We start from the raw sequence: 21,122 nt of genomic DNA on the forward strand, positions 1-21,122 counted from the left end.
TTCATGACTGCACGACACAAAGCTTCACGCCTCGCCTAGGCCCGTCAACTCCGACATTGGACTGTTGATGATTGGAAACATTTTGCTTGTTAGAACGAGTCTCGTTTCAAATTGTATCGAGCGGATGGACGTGTAAGGGTATGGAGACAACCTCATGAATCCATGGACCCTGCATGTCAGCAGAGGACTGTTCAAGATCTGCATGGTGTGGGGCGTGTGCAGTTGGAGTAGTATGGGACCCCTGATTCGTCTAGATACGACTCTGACGGGTGACATGTACGTAAGCAGCCTGTCTAATCACCTGCATTCATTCATGTCCATTGTGCATTCCGACCGACTTGGTCAATTCCAGCAGGACAATGCGACACCCCACACGTCCGGAATCGCTACAGAGTGGCTCCAGGAACACCCTTCGGAGTTTAAGCACTTCCGCTGCCCAGCAAACTCCCCAGACATGAACGTTATTGAGCATATCTGGAAACCCTTGCAACGTGCTGTTCAGAAGAGATCTCCACCCTCTCGTACTCTTACGCATTTATGGACATCCCTGCAGGATTCAGTGTGGTAGTTCCCTCCAGCACTACTTCAGACATTAGTTGAGTCTATGCCACGTCGTATTGCGGCACTTCTGCGTGCTTCGGGGGCACAATATTAAGCAGGTGAACCAGCTTCTTCGGCTCTTCAGTGTATAACCTCACACGCCTAGTAACAACAGTAAACACGAACAACACCAACGCACTTTGCTGGTTGTTTTAGATGTCACAGAGAATTGCAACTCTAATTACTTAGATACTCGCTGATGGCGTATAGTCGTAGGAAGCTACGCTGACATCCAACGATGTCTTCTGGACACCGCTTTTTTATCAAGCACAGCATATTGTAAATTAAAGTCTTCTGCCGTGTTTTTCTGCCTGGACTTCAAGAGTAATGGATGGAGCTAAAATAGGGATTTTTATACGGTTTTGATTAGTAGATGGACTGATTCATGCAGACAGTTTTGTATACAATTTATTCCCGCTACACCAAACAAGTCGTCGGGCCATAGATACTAACAAGGGGAGGCCGCCAATTGTGAAATTCAGATTCGATTCATACTGCGCATAATAAAAGCTCATGGCCAGAGGTGTAATGTGGCAAAGCACCAAGATGCACTTCTCAGCCGTTGTCGAGAAAATCGACAGTTAAAAGAAACCGTTGCGGTGAAATACTCTCTACGATTAATGGTGTTTCTACAGCGTCGTGGCGCAGCTGTAAGCGCTGGAGTTCGTAATCCGAAGATCGCCGGATCGAATCTCACGCCATGTAATTTTTTTTATTATTATTATTTTGTAATTCAAATATATATATATATATATATATATATATATATATATATATATATATATATTGATTTTCGACGATGTTATAAGTTGCGCTAGGGACCGCATCTACCTTCTTTCGAAGTTAGCGCGCAACTACGCTGTTATGCGGCGGCTCGTTTCGGCCCATTCAACATCTGTCCTTCAAGTGTAGCGAGCGAGTAACGAAGTTGATATTTCATATCTGCCACAGCAAGTTTGTGTTCGTGGGGTCTCTATTCTAATTCGAACGTTTGACTTACGCTATACGTATTCGTTTCGGAATATCATTTCTACGTCTTCCGTTAACTATACGTGGTTAACATTATGAAGACAATTAATAACATTTGTGAAATACAACTTTGTTTGCGGAAAACATAATGATGTTCGAAATCGCCAGTTTTTCCACGACAAACGACTTTCAACAACTTATTATATGCATAATTGTTGCAACTGATTGCCGGGAGTTTTATATATATATATATATATATATATATATATATATATATATATATATATATATATTTGAATTACAAAAAACAAATACTAAATAAAAAAAAGGTGGGATGGCGCGAGATTTGACCCGGCGACCTTCGGATTACGAAACCGAGCGCTTACCGCTGCACCACGACGCTGTAGAAAATTACTCATCGTAGAGAGTATTTCACCGCCACGGTTTCTTTTAACTGTCGATTTTCTCGACAACGGCTGAGAAGTGCGTCTTGGTGCTTTGCCACATTACACCTCTGACCATGAGCTTTTATTATGCGCAGTATGAATCGAATCCGAATTTCACAATTGGCGGCCTCCCCTTGTAAGTGCTACCGTGTGGCGGAAAAAAAATCTCAACACCGAAAAATAATTAATGTACGGTACCGATATTTCGCGAAGACATTTGTCTAAGTAACATATTGCAAGATCACAGGTTAATGAAGCGCGAGATAAGGAATTGCAAACGTGAAGTGCTGGTAGATTATTAACCGGCGTAACGGCCAGAACTTTGAACTCAAGTATGCAGACGTACATGCATTGTGTCGTACAGGTACCGGATGTCAGCTTGTGGGATGGGGTTTCGTGCTTGTTGCACTTGATCGCAATACTGGGACGGTTCATGCTGCTTGTGGATGACGCTGGAGTTGTCCTCTGATGATGTCCTGTGCGTGCTGGAGCGCTGTTCATGAGTTGGAGCGCAACAGATCGAATCACCAGACTGACGTACAGTCTTGCAGCCAGGATGCGTGGGATAAACACGAGAGTGCTCCTGCTGTTATACGAAATCACACTCCAGTCCATAATTTCAGAAGTAGATCTAGTTTGTTTAGCTCCCAGACAGACTGGTTGCAGGGCGTCAACTGGCTCCTTCTAACCAACGCATGGCCGTCACTGGCAACCAGGCAGAACCACCTTTCATCAGAAAACACAACAGACCTCCACCCGGCTCTCCAATGCCTCTCGCTTGACACCAATGAAGTCGCAAATTGTGGTGGTGTGGTGTCATTGGAACGCACGCTACAGGGCGTCTGATTCGGAGCTGTCCTTGAAGTAACCTGTTTGTAACAGTTCGTTGTGTCACTATGGTGCCAACTGCTCTCCAAATTGCTGCCGCAGATGCAGTACGACTTGCCAGAGCCATACGCCGAGCACGATGGTCTTCCGTTTCAAAAAATGGCTCTGAGCACTATGGGACTTAACATCTGAGGTCATCAGTCCCCTAGGACTTAGAACTACTTAAACCTAACTAACCTAAGGACATCACACACATCCATGCCCGAGGCAGGATTCGAACCTGCGACCGTAGAGGTCACGCGGGTCCAGACTGAAGCGCGTAGAACCGCTCGGCCACTGCGGCCGGCGGTCTTCCCTTTCGGTAATATCAAATGACCGTCCATTACCCTGATCACCGTTGCCAGCAATCTTATACAGCGGCTACAATCCTGCCAAGTATTTCTGCAGTATCGCAAAAGAGACATCCAGCTTCTCGTAACGTTATTACACGATCTCGTTCAGACTCAGTGAAGTGTTGATAATGGCATCTTTGTCACCTTAAAGGCATTCTTGACAAACATCAACTCACCATGTCCAGTCTAAAAGATAACTAACGCTTACGACCGATCCAACGCGTATCCTCATTGTAGCGCGAAATTTGAATAGATATCATCTTTCAGATGTAGAAACACACCTACCATCTTTCGTTTATATCGCTCAACACTTCCTTGGTGTTTCGATCTTCTCAGACAATGTATAACCAGTAATTCTGTAGTGTTAAAGTCAACCTTCCGGCTAATGAAAGCTTTACTTTTTAATTGTATACGTTAACGTTGGAAGCTGAAGAACTGAATTAAGATTTGTGCTGCAGCCGGGACTCGAACCCCGGACCTCTTATGAAACTTCCTGGCAGATTAAAACTGTGTGCCGGACCGAGACTCGAACTTGGGACCTTTGCCTTTCGCGGGCAAGTGCTCTACCAACTGAGCTACTCAAGCACGACTCACGCCCCGGCCTCACAGCTTCAATTCCACCAGTACCTCGCCTCCTACCTTCCAAACTTCACAGAAGCTCTCCTGCGAACCTTGCAGAATAGCACTCCTGGAAGAAAGGCTACTGCGGAGACATGGCTTAGCCACGGCCTGGGGGTGTGAAGTTTGGAAGGTAGGAGGCGAGGTACTGGCGGAATTGAAGCTGTGAGGACGGGGCGTGAGTCGTGCTTGAGTAGCTCAGTTGGTAGAGCACTTGCCCGCGAAAGGAAAATGTCCCGAGTTCGAGTCTCGGTCCGGCACAGAGTTTTAATCTGCCAGAAAGTTTCATATCAGCGCACACTCCGCTGTAGAGTGAAATTTTCATTCCCGGTCCTCTTGCTTACTAGGTAGATATGCTGACCATTACACCACCGCAGCATTATGGTCAACAGAGCTGCACGAACTACCCGAGTCAAATACCCTCTCCAACACAAACTCCAATTCACATATCCCCTTATATTGTCACTATTACCAGGGCTCTCCGCCATTGGAATAGCACCACAGCATTGGACCTAATGGGGAAGTGCTGTACCACATGTGATCGTAGAGAAATGGTTCAAATGGCTCTGAGCACTATGGGACTTACCTTCTGAGGTCATCAGTCCCCTAGAACTTAAAAGTACTTAAACCTAACTAACCTAAGGACATCACACATCTATGCCCGAGGCACTATTCGAATCTGCGACCGTAGCGGTTGCGCGGTTCCAGACTGTAGCGCCTAGAACCGCTCGGCCACCCCGGCCGGCTGACCGTATAGATCTTAAATTAAATTTTCCCTGAGAGATTTAAGTGTCTGATTTATTTACGATAACGTTGGAAGCTGAAGAAGTGAATTAAAATTTGCACTGCGGCCGGGACTCGAACCCGGGTCTTCTTACTTCTTATATAGATATGCGTACCATTACACCACCGCAGCTACGTTGACACTAACGTTACCGTATTAAGAGTCAAGTCGTCACCATGACGCACGACACGGCTAATATGGCGTTAGGGGCCACTAGATTAAAATAAGCTGCCTCATCAAAGACAGTGGGTACGTGTCAAAGACAGTGATACGATATGGGTCATTAAGTGTTAAGTGTGTAGCAGCCAAGGTGGTTATTCAATGGAGATTTCATGTTGAAAACACTGACTCCGGCAGAACATGCTAGTGCCTGCGTCTGTTTTGTATTAGAGTGAAAAATATACAAACTCTCAGAGTACCTTATGTTTACCTTTTTTTCTCGTTGGCATTCAAAATCCACAGCCGTGCGCCTTCAGCTCTAGACAAGATAACGATCTGAAAGTCGTGCATTTGTCGATCTACGCGTTTACCCATCATGAGTTGTCAACAAAAGCAATCACGTTCACGAAACGGTTAACGCTCGACACACGACGGACCACCTTTTCGAAGAATCCATCAAGCATGTTCCAACGTTGGGATGGCATCGAGTTTCTGCTCCTAGTACATACCAATAAATTCCAGTCACCGCCGCGCATCACAGTTCTAAGCTATTCTTGGCTCTTGTTACAAATGGTTTTCAGGTTTACACTGTCTGCGGACAACAAAAGAACGGACATTTAACAACCCGGGCACCTCAGTGTGATCTCGACTTGACTGCAATCAGAAGAAGGTCCTAGAACACAGTCCGTCCGTTAAATACAGTCTTTACACCATCTGCAAATAAAGTAATCCCAATTGACTTCTCATATAGCACCAACTGCCCTTCTCCCACTTTGAAACACACTTTTTCTACTATGTACAAATAGCAGTAGTGAATAGCAACACAGCTGTTTTTTATGTGGTACAAAATACAATTAATGCCTTGTGTCATATAACATTATATATCTACGCCATTTGTCTTCCCATAATACAAATACCGTTTAACCTATACTACACGTCTTACTCAGTTAAGCTTAAGACACTATTTTAGCAACTTCTTGATGACGAATTTGCAACTAGGTCATTTTAATAATACGACGAATTGATGGTTGTAGTAATACGTAGAACTATTTGTTGACTCGACATTGCTGGCCGGTTCTAGGCGCTTCAGCCAGGAACCGCGTTGCTACTACGGTCGCAGATTCGAATCCTGCCTCGGGCATGGATGTGTGTGATGTCCTTAGCTTAGTTAGGTTTAAGTAGTTCTAAAGCCTAGGGGACTGATGACCTCAGTCCCACAGTGCTTAGAGCCATTTCAACCATTTGAGTCGACATTGTGTTTTGTGAAGTTAGAAGTTTCAAATTGCGAGTGTGGTCCAGTAAAAACATGTGCCCTGTTCCTGCATGTATTTCTGCTCCAGATGAACATGAAAATAAAGAGAGATGCCATGAACTGATGACCATAGATGTGAAGTCCCATAGTGCTCAGAGCCATTTGAACCAAGAGATGCCATGAAAATAGCTTTGGCAAGCTACGTAACAATATAAAGTAGATATTGCCGAACCTACCAATGTAAAGATTAAGACACATGCAAAAGTATACATTGACGTTGGCATAAAGATGTTGGATCATGCTTGGCCATTAAGAAGAATAGTTTTTTTACACTAAAAACACCTAAATTTCTTTTATTTAGTCTACAAACACAGAGGCTGCTACGCTTCAAAATGAAACAATGATTAAAAAATTGATTATATGTGTATCACTTGTTTTACATTTGTGGTTGTAATTGTGGACTTCAGTTGGAAGACTCCACGCCTACAAACCTACAACCCGGCTGCCCTCCCCCCCCCCCCGCCCGCTCACACACACACACACACACACACACACACACACACATTTCCTCCAATACTAAATTGACGATTCAAACAGATGCTCCGCAAGGTGCTCTCTCAACCGAGCCGTTCTTTTAGCGAAGTTAAAAGTAATTAATAGTACTTTTCTTCGCAATTCTAAGCTGTACAACCTCATTAGTTATTAGATCTACCGGTCTAATTTTAAAAGACTCTATACTCTTTTTATCTGAAGTGCTTACTGTTCAGTTATCACAAGGTTACACTCCACATATTTATGAAAAGGCTTTCTGACTCTTATGTTATATGAGATGTTAACGAAGTCTTCTTTCTGAAACGCTTTCCTCGCCATAACCAGTACGCCTTTTTACAGCCTCTCTGCTTCAGAAACCATTAGTTGTTGTGCTACCCAAATAGCATGCCTTATCTACTACTTTTAGTGTGTTAATTTCTAATCTAATTCCCTCAGTATCGCATGATTTAATTCAACTACAAAGAGTTTCCCCTGTTTCACTGTTGTTGGTGTTCATCTTATAACCTCTTTTCAAGACATTACCCATTCCGTTCAAATGATCTTCCAAGTACTTTACCATAATTGACGGAATTACAGCCGGCCGAAGTGGCCGTGCGGTTCTAGGCGCTGCAGTCTGGAACCGCGAGACCGCTACGGTTGCAGGTTCGAATCCTGCCTCGGGTATTGATGTGTGTGATGTCCATAGGTTAGTTAGGTTTAACTAGTTCTAAGTTCTAGGGGACTAATGACCTCTGAAGTTGAGTCCCATAGTGCTCAGAGCCATTTGAACCATTTTGAACAGAATTACAATGTCATCAGCAAACCTCGCGATTCTCAATTATTTCCCTGAACTTTAATTCCGTTTCTGCCGGCCGGGATGGCCTAGCGGTTCTAGGCGCTACGATCTGGAACCGCGCGACCGCTACGGTCGCAGGTTCGAATCCTGCCTCGGGCATGGATGTGTGTGATGTCCTTAGGTTAGTTAGGTTCTAGGGGACTGATGACCTCAGAAGTTAAGTCCCATAGTGCTCAGAGCCATTTGAACCAACCATGGCCAGACGCGCACCTGTTCAGGTTGTGGCCAGGAAGGCTATGTCTGTTCTGAATATCTCCGACGTAGAGTGGTTCAGACGCCGATCGAAGACTGGTTCAGACGCAGATCGGAGGTGTCGCTCTTTCAGCGGCGCCCATTGTGTCACCACAGTCTTACGCGTCTGTGGCGGTGCTGCCTCCTACGCCCCCTCTGAATCAGTCGGTACCGGTGTCGACTCCTCTCGACAACGCGATGTACGCATCGCCTGCCTGTCCTACACCCCTGCCGGAGGCAATACAAATGAACGACGACCGTCAGCAGCCACAAGCTGTCTGTCCCGACCCTATGGTTGTTGATCATGGAGCTGCACCTACCTCCTCCTTTCTGCCATGTGGCCACATGTCAGACGATAGCCGCCCACCACCCGACGCAGAACAGCATGTTAGGAATCAACGGTCGCTGAGGAAACGAAAAAGACAATGCCGTACCTCTTCTGAAGACTGCGTCCATCGGAAGTCTGCACAGGATGACGTCCCTGCTACTGATGGTGTGCTGCCTCTGACGCCTTGACACCTGACGACGCGACGTTCTTCCCCACCTCCATCTCCAGTCAGCGACCCCCGCCGGGCACCGACCTTCCTCCGCCTGCATTTGATGAGGTTACCTCCCTTTCTGTGTCCGACGCTACCTCTCGGCGCACCTCTGAAAATGTTCCACTGAACTGGTCCGGTGACACGTATGTCTCCTGGGCCGATGACGTCGATGCTGAGGAAGGACATTCTGGAGGTGTACAGGACGACGGACCCCATTTGGTGGAGTCGGTTCCCTCCAGTGATGTGCCCTTCCATAGGGGCCTGACAGTTCCCTGTGCTTCCCCCGTGTTTAAATCGCCCATCCTCCTGGGGCTGGCAGCTTTCCGGACTTATCGCATAGCACCGATCAATGTCAACACCATTCGCATAAGCCACAAACTGACTTTACTCCACGACATGCTGTACGCCACGGACGTTGACGTAGCTCTCCTTCAGGAGGTGCATGTTGCAACTTTCTGTGCTCCCCATGCTTTTACAGCACATGTCTCTCATGCTTCCCCTGCTGGCAGTGGGGTGGCGATCCTCTTACAGGATGGTATCCACGTTAGATGTGTGGTGTCACCGCCAGACACCACACTTGCTCGGTGGTAGCCTTTAAATCGGCCGCGGTCCGTTAGTATACGTCGGACCCGCGTGTCGCCACTATCAGAGATTGCAGACCGAGCGCCGCCACACGGCAGGTCTAGAGAGACTTCCTAGCACTCGTCCCAGTTGTACAACTGGCTTTGCTACCGATGGTTCACTGACAAAATACGCTCTCATTTGCCGAGGCGATAGTTAGCATAGCCTTCAGCTACGTCATTTGCTACGACCTAGCAAGGCGCCATGTTCAGTTACTATTGATATTGTAAATAATGTACAGACAAGAGCTACGTTCAACATTAATGGATTAAAGTTAAGTAATCCACCAGTTACCTCCTTTTTTCTGAAGTCTAAATTCCTTGTCCTGTTCGAGACCTCACGCCGGCCTGCGTGAGCTTAAACGCGTGCCTTTCGGCTTCCTCTAAAATTCGTGGGTTGGCTCTCCTGCCAATCCACAACAGGATGCAGTTGCCTGTCTCCTTGATACCAAATGTAAGGCTATCACGTTTAGTGGCGTCAGGATCGCCGACGTATATGCCGCATCTGGTTCGGGTCGTCGCGTCGCGAATTTTCCAACTTCTCTGAGACAGTCAGGCCTCTCTTCCTGGGTCGGCAGGATGCATTGATCATGGCAGGCGATTTCAAGTGTATCCAGGCAACCGAAGACCAACTACCACGTCACTTTCTGTGCGCGGCGTTAGCGGAAGCTCTCCAGCACCTCAGCCTATAGGTTCTTGGGACCATATTCATCGCGGAGTTGATACATTTCACTAGCCGACTCGATCGTGTTTACGTTTCAGTGGGGTGCAGGCTGCTTAAGTCTGGCCCATTGCATTACATGACCATGACGCACATATCTGCACCATCAATTTCTGCCGCTAAAGGGTGCGGCGCAGCTCTAGACCATGGAAACTGAACACGATCCATGCTGGCAGCTTATCGAGACCACGTGTACAGCTTGTCGTCGACGCCGTGATGCCTATCAGTCTGCCCTGTCATGGTGGATGCTCTGTGCAAAGCCTGCCCTCTGCAAGGCCTTGATTGGTTACAGGAGGGCGGTTGTGGTGTAGCGACGACGAACTCAGGAATTCTATTTCACCATTCTCCGGGAATGTATTATGATGCCATATTCGCCAGAGCGCCAGGCGATGGCGAATCGTGCCAAGGCACAGCTCACATCCCTCTATCGCCGCCACCTTGAAGGAACTGTGGTCAGGGCGGACGCACTCTGTATTTTAGTGCAAGAGCGTCCATCTACGTATCGTGTCATAGTGGAACTACGCCACCATCGGAGGAATTTGATTAATGTTATTACGAATGATGATGGGCAGCATTTTGATACCCAACGGGATATCAGGTGTGCCCTCCATGCACATTATGTTCTGCTGTGCTCTGAACAACGTCACTGCCCTGCCAGCATTTCGGCGGTCTCCAGAGTCTCCCTTGACTCGGTTCCCGTGGAAGCGACGCTGGAGATCTGATTGCTAACGTCACGGAGGATCATAACGCTATCCAGGCGGACTCTACGGACAGGCATCCTGGCCCTGACGGCCTTCCATTGGAGTTTTATCGGGCACTTCGTCCCCTTCTGGCGCCAGTGTGGACGGAAATTTACCAGGACCTTATGTCTCCTTTCTTGCAGATTCCAGACGGTCTCCTTGATGGTTACCTCAGTCCCATCTACAGGGTGTTACAAAAAGGTACGGCCAAACTTTCAGGAAACATTCCTCACACACAAATAAAGAAAAGATGTTATGTGGACATGTGTCCGGAAACGCTTAATTTCCCTGTCAGATCTCATTTAGTTTCGTCAGTATGTACTGTACTTTCTCGATTTATCGCCAGTTGGCCCAATTGAAGGAATGTAATGTTGACTTCGGTGCTTGTGTTGACATGCGACTCATTGCTCTACAGTACTAGCAGCAAGCACATCAGTACGTAGCATCAATAGGTTAGTGTTCATCACGAACGTGGTTTTGCAGTCAGTGCAATGTTTACAAATGCGGAGGTGGCAGATGCCCATTTGATGTATGGATTAGCACGGGGCAATAGCCGTGGCGCGGTACGTTTGTATCGAGACAGATTTCCAGAACGAAGGTGTCCCGATAGGAAGACGTTCGAAGCAATTGATCGGCGTCTTAGGGAGCACGGAACATTCCAGCCTATGACTCGCGACTGGGGAAGATCTAGAACGACGAGGACACCTGCAATGGACGAGGCAATTCTTCGTGCAGTTGACGATAACCCTAATGTCAGCGTCAGGGAAGTTGCTGTTGTACAAGGTAACGTTGACCACGTCACTGTATGGAGAGTGCTACGGGAGAACGAATTGTTTCCGTACCATGTACAGCGTGTGCAGGCACTATCAGCAGCTGATTGGCCTCCACGGTTACACTTCTGCGAATGGTTCATCCAACAATGTGTCAATCCTCATTTCAGTGCAAATGTTCTCTTTACGGATGAGGCTTCATTCCAACGTGATCAAATATTAAATTTTCACAATCAACATGTGTGGGCTGACGAGAATCCGCACGCAATTGTGCCATCACGTCATCAACACAGATTTTCTGTGAACGTTTCGGCAGGCATTGTTGGTGATGTCTTGATTGGGCCCCATGTTCTTCTACCTAAGCTCAATGGAGCGCGTTATCATGATTTCATACGGGATACTCTACCTGTGCCTCTAGAACAGGTGCCTTTACAAGTACGACACAACATGTGGTTCATGCACGATGGAGCTCCTGCACATTTCAGTCGAAGTTTTCGTACGCTTCTCGACAACAGATTCGGTGACCGATGGATTGGTAGAGGCGGACCAATTCCATGGCCTCCACGCTCTCCTGATCTCAACCCTCTTGACTTTCATTTATGGGGGCATTTGAAAGCTCTTGTCTACGCAACCCCGGTACCAAATGTAGAGACTCTTCGTGCTCGTATTGTGGACGGCTGTGATACAATACGCCATCCTCCAGGGCTGGATCAGCGCATTAGGGATTCCACGCGACGAGGGGTGGATGCATGTATCCTCGCTAACGGAGGACGTTTTGAAAATTTCCTGTAAAAAAGTGAAGTCACGCTGGTACGTTCTGTTGCTGTGTGTTTCCATTCCATGATTAATGTGACTTGAAGAGAAGTAATAAAATGAGCTCTAACATGGAAAGTAAGAGTTTCCGGACACATGTCCACATATCATATTTTCTTTCTTTGTGTGTGAGGAATGTTTCCTGAAAGTTTGACCCTACCTTTTTGTAACACCCTGTATAAGCTTAGGGATACCTTACGGATATTCGATTACCTCCCCTTGACGTCACTCAAAAGAGGTACAAAGATCTTTACCCAGCTGTTGGCTGCGCGGCTTAAACGGACAGCTCGGTACGCGATTTCCCCAGATCAAATTTCTTTGGAGGATCGCAATAACATCCTCACTGCCCTCTGATGCTAGCGGGACATAGTCACTCTTGCTCACGCTCGTCGTATGCCTGGTCGTTTGGGAGCTCCTGACTTCATCTAGGCGTTCGATCGCGTCGATCACGACTTCCTGGAAGGGGTACTCCGCAATATGCGCTACCGTGATACTACCGTCCACGTCGTAATGCGTCTCCTTCGTGGAGCTACGTCTCGTGTACCCTACAATTGCAGGCTTACTCCTCCCATCTCGGTCCGTTGATCAGTGCGTCAAGGCTCCCCACTCTCTGCAGTGTTGTATACATTCGCCATGGAACTGCTGCTACGCGGACTCCGTCAACGCCTCTCTGTGATGCCTCTCGGTGACCATGTACTCAGCTGCAGTGCTTATGCAGACGATGTCATCGTTCTTTGCAGCGGTGCTGAGATCAGGGAGTTACTGGCATGGCTTACCATGTACGGCGAAGCTTTGGTAGCTGCCTTAACGCCATGTCTACAGGTGCGGGACTTCCTGTGGACAGTGCTGCTCCTTTACGTATAGTTGACACTCTCCGATGCTTAGGACTCGATTTCGCAAGTAATGTGCGGCGGACAATTGCCCTCAACTGCCGGCGTTTACTTTCCCAACTACGAGCTGACTTCTTAGATCACCGTTTACGAGTACTCGATCTTCTGCAACGCACACAATACGTAAATGTATATTTGGCGTCATGTATCCCCCACTTGGCACAGACACTTCCTATTCCGCCACGCATGGCCCGCCGCATCCTAGCGGCATTGGTTCGTTTGTTTGCCACAGCTTGCTGTTCAAGATAAGGTACGGGATCCTCAAACTCCGGCGTTGCTGGAGCGGTCTAGGGCTGTATCATGTGGCTGACACAGCGGTAGCCCTTTTCACTGCCTCTCACATGACGTTGTGGCGCCGTAGTCCCATGTGCCTTACCAGCCTATTACTGGAGGCCCTTGCACCACACTCTCCCTCAGCACCTATCCAGTTTTCGGAAGTTCCGCCGCCCTTCTTTTACTTCCTCCACTTTTCCCTTGAACTGAGCTACGTCCGTACTGTAATGGTTCAAATGGCTCTGAGTACTATGGGACTTAACTTCTGAGGTCATCAGTCCCCTAGAACTTAGAACTACTTAAACCTAACTAACCTAAGGACATCACACACATCCATACCCGAGGCAGGATTCGAACCTGCGACCGTAGTAGTCGCGCGGTTCCGGACTGAAGCGCCTAGAATCGCTCGGCCACTCCGGCCGGCGTACAGTAATACTGCCGGCGTAATTGACATCCACGAAGGCGATGTATGGTTTCCTTCAGCAGCACAGGTCACCGAATGTGGTTGAGGTAAGGCTTCCCCACGTCGACTGGCGTGCCTTTTGGGAATCGGTGTCCGCTCCTTGTCTTGACGCTGACTTCCAGTCTGAATGGTACCTCCACAGGACTCACCTCGCAGACACCCTGTTGTGTGTCGCCAGTGATATTTTGGACACAGACGAGCACCGCCTGGCAGGCAGATCGGCGAGTGGTGTCTGCTTCTTGGTGTGACGATGTTGTCTCCAATTACCAGTACCACTCCTTATCAAATACCTACTCAACCGGTCCTTTTTCCGGACGCGGAATACTTCCCGCAAGCGAAGACGAGCTCTGTTTAGATGGTCCAAATGGCTCTAAGCACTATGGGACTCAACCTTTGCGGTCATCAGTCCCCTAGACTTAGAACTATTTAAACCTAACCAACCTAAAGACATCACACACATCCATGCCCAAGGAAGGATTCGCACCTGCGACCTTAGCAGCAGCGCGGTTCCGGATTGAAGCGTCTAGAACCGCTCGGCCACAGCGACCGGCTACGAGCTCTATGAAGTGAGTTTGTGGACACGCAGCACATTACTTGTTTGGGGATGGCGAGAGAAGTATCCTTGTCTTTTGGCAGTTCCTTAATGAACGGTACTGTGCAGTTGTCTGCAATCCAAAATACAAATTTCTCTCCAGTTTCCTTTGCGGTATCTTCCTTAACGCACCCCAGAGCGAGGGTGTTCTGTCGCGAAGTGTTGATTCCCGCCTCTTCCACACTTAGAACCGATACTCTCCATGGTATTAACAACAAAAATAAATAAAAATAAGAAACAAAAGGAAAATAAATAAATGATATTCATTGTACCCTACTCCACGTTCCCTACCATTTCCTTGGTTCCTGGAGGGTGGGAACGGGACATGACGGCCAGGTGTCGGGTTGTGACCCGTGCCCACTTTGCCCCCGCCCCTCCCTTTGGGCGCCGGGAAGGTTCCTTTCATAAACAGAGATAGGCGTGTGAGTTAGCACGCCGCTTTGGGAATTCATGCTGGCACGCCAGCCTGGGTCGAATCCACCCAACGAATTAACGAGTTCAGTGGCCCAAGCTAGCCAGGATTTGTTTTTAGGCGGTTTCCCACACCTGACTAGGAGAATACTGGGCTGATACCCACTTCATACCTCAGTTCCACGACTCACAAACTTATCGAACAGGTTCTCACACTTTCATACAAGGTAACATTAGACGCACACAAATTGCGTCCCAGGGGTACCAGTGGCGATAGGAAGGATATTCAAACACCTTATATCACTAACATCGACAAATCCAGATTAAGATGACGACCCCATGAAGACATGGGGTAGAGGCCAGTCGGAAGATGAAGTGTTTCAGTTAACATTTTCAAGAGCTTTCTCTAAATTTACAGATGCTATACACGTAGGTTTACCTTTTTTCATTCTAAGTCATAGGGTCAGCATTGCTTCGCTTCTTCCTACATTTCTCCGAAACCCGGACTGCCCTTCCCCGAGGTCGACTTCTACCAGTTTTTCCATTCTTCTGTAAATAAGGTGTTACTGTTCTTTCTTCGTTCCATGATTCCTAGAAATCAGTATAGCGTATTCCAACTTCGTAGCTGTATGTTAAGTAACAGGTTGGACGAGGTGGCCTCGCATTATACGGCCTTCGCAGATTGAAGTACTGAAACCAGCTTTTCTGTTTATCAGTTGCGCTGCAGCGCAGCTCTGTCTCGTACAGATCCGAGGTGCGGCGGACGGCCTTGGGATGCTGCGCTGTGCCGGCGGGCTATCAGATGGAGGACCGCGCTGGGACGTGACAAGAGGCGCGTCGCTGTCGCCTGCTGACACGCTGATACGGGAGCTGACATGCTGATACGGGAGCTGACAAGTCAGCAGAGCACAGAGGACACGCAGGCGCAGACGGGGCGGCGGCTGCTGGCTGTCCACCAACCCGTACTACCGTCTCCCGTCTGTGCTGACGCGAGCGTGCGTGTCCCTGTGTCCCACCCACGCGCATCCGCAGAAATTTATCCCAGTGGAGGAAAGGCGCTAAAATTGTCATCTTCAGTGTGACAGATTCGATGAATTTCAAGAAACATCGTGCTCCAAGAACTTGATCTACATCTACATCTACATACATACTCCGCAATCCACCATATGGTGCGTGGTGGAGGGTACCTCGTACCACAACAAGCATCTACTCTCCCTGTTCCACTCCCAAACAGAACGAGGGAAAAATGACTGCCTATATGCCTCTGTACGAGCCCTCATCTCTCTTATCTTATCTCTGTGGGCTTTCTGCGAAATGTAAGTAGGCAGCAGTAAAATTGTACTGCAGTCAGCCTCAAATGCTGGTTCTCTAAATTTCCTCAGTAGCGATTCACGAAAAGAACGCCTCCTTTCCTCTAGAGACACCCACCCGAGTTCCTGAAGCATTTCCGTAACACTCGCGTGATGATCAAACCTACCAGTAACAAATCTAGCAGCCCGCCTCTGAATTGCTTCTATGTCCTACCTCAGTCCGATATGATAACCCGGCCGCGGTGGTCTAGCGGTTCAGGCGCTCAGTCCGGAACCGCGGGACTGCTACGGTCGCAGGTTCGAATCCTGCCTCGGGCATGGATGTGTGTGATGTCCTTAGGTTAGTTAGGTTTAAGTAGTTCTAAGTTCTAGGGGACTGATGACCACAGATGTTAAGTCCCATAGTGCTCAGAGCCATTTGAACCATTCGATATGATAGGGATCCCAAACGCTCGAGCAGTACTCAAGAATAGGTCGTATTAGTGTTTTATAAGCGGTCTCCTTTACAGATGAACCACATCTTCCCAAAATTCTACCAATGAATCGAAGACGACTATCCGCCTTCCCCACACCTGCCATTACATGCTTGTCCCACTTCATTACGCTCTGCAATGTTACGCCCAAATATTTAATCGACGTGGCTGTGTCAAGCACTACACTACTAATGGAGTATTCAAACATTACGGGATTCTTTTTCCTATTCATCTGCATTAATTTACATTTATCTATATTTAGAGTTAGCTGCCATTCTTCACACCAATCACAAATCCTGTCCAAGTCATCTTGTATCCTTCTACAGTCACTCAACGACGACACCTTCCCGTGCACCACAGCATCATCAGCAAACAGCCGCACATTGCTATCCACCCTATCCAAAAGATCATTTATGTAGATAGAAAACAACAGCGGACCTACCACACTTCCCTGGGGCACTCCAGATGACACCCTCACCTCCGATGAACACTCACCATCGAGGACAACGTACTGGGTTCTATTACTTGAGAAGCCTTCGAGCCACTCACATACTTGGGAACCAATCCCATATGCTCGTACCTTAGTTAGGAGTCTGCAGTGGGGCACCGAGTCAAACGCTTTCTGGAAGTCAAGGAATATGGCATCCGACTGATACCCTTCATCCATGGTTCGCAAGATATCATGTGAAAAAAGCGCGAGTTGCGTTTCGCAGGAGCGATGCTTTCTAAAGCCGTGCTGATGCACGAACAGCAACTTCTCTGTCTCAAGGAAATTCATTATATTCGAACTGAGAATATGTCCGAGAATCCTGCAACAAACCGATGTTAAGGATATTGGTCTGTAATTGAGGATCCGTCCTTCTACCCTTCTTATATACAGGCGTCACCTGCGCTTTTTTCCAGTCGCTCGGGACTTTACGTTGGGCTAGAGATTCACGATAAATGCAAGCTAAGTACAAGAAGTACACTAAACTTGCCGTATCTTAACTGACTGATAATTTATCCACTCACTGTAAGACAGCATGGGAGCAGGATTCAAGATGGTATGCCACCTCTGTTTGGGGTGTCTCCAGACAATGTCATTGACTGGAGTAGAACCGCCTTCTGTGATGAGTCCCGCTTCGATTCCAGACAGCGGTGTGTTAAACCAACCTGACTCTCGCCCGCCACGGGGTTCGACATTCCATTTCATAGCAGGACCTCTTTGGGTGTCAACTACGGCACCCTTATACCACAGCGGTATGTCGAAGATACTTTACGCCCCGTTTTGTTGCCTTTCATGGCAAGCTATCCTGGGCTTACATTTCAGCAAGATAACACCAGCCCGCAGACGCCGAGAGATCCTACTGCTTGTCTTCGTGCTTGCCAAACCCTATCTTGTCCAACAACGTCGCCGTATCTCTCCCTAGTTAAAAAGTTTTGAAGCATTATGGCAGGGCCCTCCAACCACCTCGGGGTTTGACTATCTAACTCGAGAATTGGACAGAATTTGGCACGATATCCCTCAGGAGGACTTCCAAGAACTTATCAATCAATGTCAACCCCAATAACTGCTTGCATACGGGCCAGAGGTGGATCAACTTTCTCAGTTTGTGATACTCTTTCTCTTGAATAAATCATCCAATTTTTCTGAAATTGTAATCATTTGCTTGTCTGTACACGTACATCACATCTACCGATTTTCGTTCCATTCGGACAATACCTTCGTGTTGCGTTGTTTTTTGTGTCTGAGAGTGTATTTTTGAAAGTAAATTATTTTGATAACTTGAAAAGCATCGACTATCTGCGGCGACTTTCATCTGAGCGCAAGCGCGTCGCTCGCTCATCTTCTGTTTCCTTCCAAAGCACTGTAGTTCTGACAGGCTGCGTTGCGTGGGTGTTCAAAACGTTCAAATGTGTGTGGAATCTTATGGGACGTAACTTCTAAGGTCATCAGTCCCTAAGCTTACACACTACTTAGCCTAAACTACCCTAAGGACAAACACACACACCCATGCCCGAGGGAGGAATCGAACCTCCGCCAGGACCAGCCGCACAGTCTATGACTACAGTGCCTTAGATAACTCGGCTAATCCCGCGCGTCTGCGTGGGTGTGCCCGGCATTCAGGTGTCTACAGACATTCAGTATTTGTTGAAAATACTAGTTTGTCAATGCTACAATACACCGAAACGCCCATCACACGACTAATAATATTCTCAATATTGTCTGTTTGTAAAGCGATTTTACTAGATAAGATATCGAATACCCAAGAGAAAACGTGTGCCACAGTTATTTTAGCTATAGTAAGTGTATAACAAAACGATGAAATGGGTCAGAGGTTGGCTGAAGAAAGAAGCGAATTGTAGCATGTTAATTTATTGACTAAAATAATAACCATGGAACGGAAGGATATCATAAACTACGGCTTACGACAAATTAATATTGTTGATACGACATAAAACATAGAGTCAGAACACATTAATGGGAGGGTCTGTCGCATTCGACGAGGCATTAGGTAAAACTTTGAGATTTCCGGCGACAGGCAGGTCATTCAAAAATGGTTCAAATGGCTCTGAGCACTATGGGACTCAACTGCTGAGGTCATTAGTCCCCTAGAACTTAGAACTAGTTAAACCTAACTAACCTAAGGACATCACAAACATCCATGCCCGAGGCAGGATTCGAACCTGCGACCGTAGCGGTCTTGCGGTTCCAGACTGCAGCGCCTTTAACCGCACGGCCACTTCGGCCGGCGCAGGTCATTCAGATGCTTGCAGTTCAATGATGTACTTATCAGCAAAAATAGCCAACAAAACTCTTATTGCAACTTATAAAGTAATTACATGCGTCCTGCCATGATATACTCAGGTAATGAACGCGAAATATTTTTTTACGTTTTGCGGTAACGTCTACGTCTGTGTGATTAATCTGCTATTCACAATAAAGTGACTGGCAGAGGGTTCAATGAATCGCCATAAAGCTCTCTCTCTACCGTTCCACTCTCAAACGGCGAGCGGGAAAAACGAGCACTTAAATTTTTCTATGCAAATCCTAATTTCTCTTATTTTATCGTAATGATCATTTCTCCCTATGAAGGTGGGTGCCACAGAATGTTTTCGCAATCATAGGAGAAAACTGGTGATTGAAATTTCATGACAAGAGCCCGTCGCAATGAAAAACACCTTTGTTTTCATGACTGCCACTCCAATTCACGTATCATGTGTGGCACTATCTCCCCAATTTCACGATAATACAAAACGTGCTGCTCTTCTTTGTACTTTTTCGATGTCATCCGTCAATTCCACCTGATGCGGATCCCACAACGCACAGCAGTAATCCAGAATAGGGAGGACAAGCGTGGTGTGGGCAGTCTCTTTTCCGGCGTGTGTGGCCGAGCGGTTCTAGGCGCTTCAGTGTGGAACTGCGCGATCGCTCCGGTCGCAAGTTCGAATCCTGCCTCGGGCGTGGATGTGTGTGATGTCCTTAGGTTAGTTACGTTTAGGTAGTTCTAAGTCTAGGGGACTGATGACCTCAGATGTTAAGTCCCGGCCGGCCGAAGTGGCCGTGCGGTTAAAGGCGCTGCAGTCTGGAACCGCAAGACCGCTACGGTCGCAGGTTCGAATCCTGCCTCGGGCATGGATGTTTGTGATGTCCTTAGATTAGTTAGGTTTAACTAGTTCTAAGTTCTAGGGGACTAATGACCTCAGCCATTTTTTTTTGTTAAGTCCCATAGTGCTCAGAGCCATCTGAATTTTTTTTTTTTTTTTTTTTTTTTTTTTTTTTTTTTTTTTTTTTTTTTGAGCAGTCTCTTTAGTAAACTTGTTGTACCTTCTAAGTATTCTGCCAATGAATCGCAGTCTTTTTTTTTTTTTTGCTCTACCCACGACATTATCTATGTGATCGTTCCAATTTATGTTATTTGTAACTGTAATCCCTAAGTATTTAGATGAATTTACGGCCTTCAGATTTGTGTGACTTATCGCGTAATCGAAATTTAGCTGACTTCTTTTAGTGCTCATGTCAATAACTTCACATTTTACTTTATTCAGGGTCAATTGCCACTTTTCGAACCATACAGATACCTTTCTAACTCATTTTGCAATTCGTTTTGGTCATCTGATGACTTTAAAAGACGTTAAATGGCAGCATCATCTACAAACATTCTAAGAGGGCTACTAAGATGGTCTCCTGTGTTGTTAATATAGATCAAGAACAACAGAGGGCCTATAACACTTCATTGGGGAACGCCGGATATTACTTCTATGTGGTGACATTGACTTGTATTTCGTATTCATGTCATATTTATAGCGAGGCCTACTGTGTTTCCAAATTAATAATGAAATTAATTCTTTAGTGAAACCTACACTGACCATCCTAAAACGGTAAATACAACTTTCATTGCATAGCGCTATTAAAACCGTTTTGTAGTAAAAGACAACTTTAAAAATTGAATTTGCGAGATGTTGTACTCAAAGACGAACTGATAACGTGCACAATGCGCACTTGCGCTGATTGGCTGGTTCATGAAGGTCAACATCTGAATGGCGAATTTCTCAAACCGCCAACTCTTCACTCACGCGGGAGTGTGTATTGACAATACTGAAAATATTTTGGGTCCATGAACATTGCTAGAAATATTTCTAATATTGACATTAGGTCAATAAGAGCTCTCAGATGGCGAATGTATTGATGGTTTGATAATATTATCACTTTATTGAACGTGTGAAGGCCGCTGTTATCTCTGCGTAGCTGCGCGTGGGTTGTCTCGCGGAGCCCAGCGACTTTGGACTGCCGTAGCCAAAGTGCTCGCTGCGAAAATTTCAGTCTGGGGCAACGTGGTCGCAGCAGGAAGACACTCTGG

The sequence above is a fragment of the Schistocerca serialis genome, chromosome 5 (genome assembly GCF_023864345.2).
Source record: "Schistocerca serialis cubense isolate TAMUIC-IGC-003099 chromosome 5, iqSchSeri2.2, whole genome shotgun sequence".
Classification (NCBI taxonomy): Eukaryota; Metazoa; Arthropoda; class Insecta; order Orthoptera; family Acrididae; genus Schistocerca; species Schistocerca serialis.